Source organism: Ochotona curzoniae, unplaced genomic scaffold, assembly GCF_017591425.1.
Source record: "Ochotona curzoniae isolate NIBS_2020 unplaced genomic scaffold, NIBS_Ocur_1.0 contig_3437, whole genome shotgun sequence".
Classification (NCBI taxonomy): Eukaryota; Metazoa; Chordata; class Mammalia; order Lagomorpha; family Ochotonidae; genus Ochotona; species Ochotona curzoniae.
In genome coordinates this window covers 717,051-721,733 of record NW_024465862.1, presented here as the reverse complement: position 1 = coordinate 721,733, position 4,683 = coordinate 717,051, and the positions used below count along the sequence as shown (strand labels likewise).

At 40.8% G+C, this 4,683-nt stretch overlaps 1 pseudogene; it reads left to right on the top strand.

The window, feature by feature from the left end:
- The first annotated feature begins 1,979 nt into the window (after positions 1–1,979).
- Positions 1,980–2,582, top strand: LOC121156617 (annotated as a pseudogene).
- The last annotated feature ends 2,101 nt before the right edge of the window (positions 2,583–4,683 follow it).

Genomic DNA, 4,683 nt, shown 5'->3' with positions numbered 1-4,683 from the left:
AGAGGAGGAGCTTGCTCTAGTTCTTACCTAGCTCCAGCCGTGGTTCCCAGCCCTCTCTTACACTGATCATCAGGGTTGCTTGTGAGCCCAAAAATTATTTTAGATACTAGACACTAATAAAGGTCAGCTAACTGATAATCACCCAACTTGTACCTATTTGCTTTTCATGGACTTTACTAAGTTAGGATATAGAGTTAAATTCTTCCTCATTCACTAGGTTGTTGGAGATTTCCCTGCTTACCTGCCTAACGCTTTTCTATGATTTGGTAGAATTATAAGACTGTTTTGATTATCCTAAATGCATAGAAATCTGTAAAATCACACTTCAATTATATAAATGGCAAGGCTTAAATTGTAAGTTGAGATCCTCCCCAAAACTTTCATCAACTGTTAATACTAACTGTATAGAAACTATGATGATAAGTTTATACTCAGTTGTTACATATGATGGATGTTAACTGTTCACTGTTCCTGTGCAACTCTGATTTAGGTTGAATTCAAAAACATGTTAGCTCGGGAGAAATTATAGCTGTTAATATATATAACATTGTTTCTCCCCATTCTTCTGCTCTTCCAAGAGCATGTTCCCCCGGCTACAACTTTCAGGCCTAATTTTATTAAACACAGAAGGGGGATTTGTAGGAGGACATTGTGAGCCTGGAAGGCCAGCGAGCACAGGTTTACAGTTCATTGGGCAGTATTTGCATGAAAATGACCAAATGGCTATCTCTTGCATACCTGTTGGGAGATAGTTCCTACAGGTTGAGTAAACAGCATGTAAATGAGAACACCTAGCGCGATGTAAAGACTAAAGGAATTCTAATCTAGAGTGCGATAACAGTTGATGGTTTTGTTTATGAGCTGGATACTTCCTCCCCTACCCAATACGGACTTTCAGAGTATAAAGTCTGATGCCCCTAATAAACTTCGGCTTTGACCATCAGTCAGGGTCCACGCGTGTTATTATCGGCTCCGTGCACCAAGTCCGTCGCTGCGGGACAGCGACACCTTAGAACTTCTTCTTTGGGACAAATTGGATAGAAGAACATACCATCTATTTTCCTAGTCAGTAGGGGGTTTATTGATGGATGGTAAATCCTGACCCTTAATCTGGTATGGAAGCCTGCCTACAAAGGATGGGAGAAGGCATAGGGTGTCCATTCCACCTTCCTTACACTGCTGCAAAGCTATTGAGAAAAAAAGGACGAGCAGGACCTTATCATTACTGCTCATGTTCTAGTGTCTCTAGAACAATGTCTCTCCTGATAGACAACTCCTATGCCTCTCCAAAGCACTGTGTGGCTACCAAGTGTCTCTCACCTTTCTTAATCAATCCTCATTGCAGCCCTAGGAGATAATTAGTAATGAGACTGTGCTGGTACCTACTTTGTCATTGTGGAATCAAATTGATGGAAGAGAGACTTCTCCAAACAATTAAAACAAGAAGCCATAGTGACACAGCACGACGTTGGTCAGAGAGGTGACAAGCTAGCGCCCGGTCTGCCCTGCTCAGTGCGAGTGGCTTGTGCTCTTGGCAGGTTGGACTGCAGCAATGGCAGCATTAGCTGCAGCGATGGGAACTGAGAAGCTAGGTGTTAAGAGGTCCCAGATGCGTCTGAGGATGCCGCTTCACCACCTTCAGCCTCTTGCAGGCAGTCTCCATCCTGGGTGCTGAGGCAGGGAAAGGCACTTGCCTCGGGAACCATGAGCACAGCCCTGATTGTTTTGAAACCACCCGCCATCTCAGCACACAGGTTGTGGGCCTCACTCATTGTTAGACTACTCTCCAGGGAAGCAGTGGAGGATGCTGCCCTCCAGCCTTGCTCCTCCAGTGGGCCATGCACCTGCTATTATGCTGACCCACACTTTTTTTTATTTATTTTTCTATGTTTTGTTTTTGTTAAGGTCAGCCAGTGGTAGTAGGCATCAGTGTCGGATGTCTTTTGGGCTGAAGCTGCAGCAGCTCCTCTGGCTCCATCATGTCCATGGAAGGACACTTCGGGAATCCATTGAGTAATCCTGGGAGAGTAGAGCATTGGAAAGACATTCTTGATCACCAGATTCATGTATGATGTTTTTGACAACACCTACCAGACAACAATTGGCATTGGTTTTATACCAAAAACAATGTATTTGCAGGATTGAGCAATGAGGCTACAGTGGGGGAATACTAAGGGTCAGGAACGTTTCCATAGCCTCATTCCACTTACTTTCACAATTCTGCTGCAGCCATAGTAGTTTATGATATTACTAGTGTCAATTTCATCCAGCAAACTACAAAATGGATTGACGATGTCAGAACAGAATAAAGTGGTGTTATCATTATGCTAGAATGAAATGAAACAGATGTTGTTGAAAAGAAACTAATGTCTGCTGAGGAGGGAGAGGAAAGCCCAAGAACTGAATGTCATGTTTATTGAAACTAATGAAAATGCAGGATACACATAAAGCAGCTCCTCCAATGAGTGGCCGTAACTTTGACTGGAATGGAAAGCACACAGGACAGAAGCAGAGAAGACATGATTGACATAAAACTGGAAAAGCCTCAGGATGAGCCAGTCGGCAAATGCTGTTCCTGCTAATACTGGCTGCACCTTCACTTTGTGCCACTCTAGAAGCCCACTGCCTTGGCCCGCTTCCTCTCATTGACTGCAGTGTGAATATTGGCTTGAACCTTTGTCCTCCAGTAACAACATATAACAACTCATCATTGCTGCCTGTCTCATGCAGATGATCTGCTAGCTTCACAAGTACAAAAAAAGTCAGTCTCTTAATTACTTGTACTTTACACAGAACCAAATGACTCAGCATATTCCAGTGATAACTTTAAAAGTTGCATAAAGTTTTATAACATTTTCCTCTGTTAATGTTATGATAATGTCCTACAGAATGATGGAAATTTCAGCAATGGTATCAGCGTGGCTTGGTTAAGAAGCAGTGAGCTCACAGCAGCACTTGGCCGACCTCCTTGAGCTCTCCATGCTTTCCACACCTTCACTTAGTCACCATTCCCTATTCTTACCCTTTCACCTTCCCCCAAAACAGATAGGAGGAAGCAAAGCAGCAGTCTGTCCAGGCTTATTGGAATTATCCCTAAATGTTGTAGTCTTCGTTTGCACTAGGCAAAGGGCCAAGACATCCAGCATGACTATTGAGCGCGATAGGAATTACTTGAACTTTCTTTGAAGTCAAACACGGCTGTGATGGCAGTCAGCGCTTGAATGAGGGAAGGCTCTGGTGCATCTTCAGATGAGTCCTGAGCAACATCCTGAGTACTTACAAGTAGAAACAAAGATAGATTTCCAACAGAAACAAAAGAACCCTTTCATACGTGTTTTCTTACACTTTTGGAGAGAAAAGAAACACAGTGCTTCAGAACAGATTTTTAATATTCAATTCTAAACAGTAAATAAAATTCTAATTTGTTTTTCTCTCCCACCTCTTCCTCACCATCCTCCCTGAGAAAATCATAAGATTCTAATTTAGCTATTTCCCTAAGGATTTTTGAATTCTCAAGGTAACATTATTCTACTTAAGGGGAAAAGACCGCCCGTTTGAACTGTAGAGTTTGTTTTTTTTTTTTTTTTCAGAGTTGCTGCTGAAATTTTTTTTTTTTTTATTGTTGCTTACATTGTATTATGTAGTACAGTTTTATAGGCGCTGGGGATTCTCCCCACCCCTCCCATACCCCTCCCCCCATGGTGGATTCCTCCACCTTGTTGCATAACCACAGTTCAAGTTCAGTTGAGATTCATTAAATGCGTTTCTTCTTTTCTGAATACTATGAAGGCAAGGCACTATAGAAGTCAAATTCCTAGTGGAAGGACTAGTGGAAGAATTTAAATATGGCACTATGACCAAAATCACTATACCAAGTAGAAATAATGATATCAACAAAAAAAGCCCTCACAGAATCACTGAGAATTCGCTCAGGACAATTGAGGTCAAATTACAGATGGAAACAGATTTTATTTGGTAAGCCTTTAGAGGCAGATCAGAAAAGTATATACCAAAGAGGAAGAGGAGAGTATTCAAATAATGCTTAATATCATGCAAATGTATGCCTTATGTTTTAGCATTTTATAAATGCTAGGTGTTTCAGACTGGTTTTGTTTTTATTAGATCTGTATAGTTCAGGTAAATAACTAGTGATCAGTTTTACATTTAAGCTGCAATTAATCCTTTCCTTGGTGATATTTGTTTCTTTGCCTTTTTCTTTAAAAGCTTCAACATTTAGATACATTGTTGGATCTATTTAGAGCTTCATCAACATGGCAATATGTATTTCCCTTAAAACACTGCAAACAAATATACTAGGAGTACACACCTTTAATTTTTACTAGTTATTATGAGATTGCTGCATAAGTTAATAAACTCATTTGTAAATACATTGTTTGCAGGAAGGAAAATTTCTGAGTTATAACTCAGAAAAATCTGCTGAACTTACATTGTAAGCATTATGTAACACGGTATAAAGATGAAAAGACAACAAAAATGTCTTCATAATTCCTTATCTCCTCCTCATTGCAACAAAAACCTTTACAGGAAAGCCTTATTTCCCTGTTTTCCTCCTCTTCCACTCCTCACTTATTGTCACCTTGTACTATACAGAGAGCACTCCGACTATGGATCTGGTAGAGACAGCTTTTCACGTATCATTAGCCTGCCTACACATAACTCACA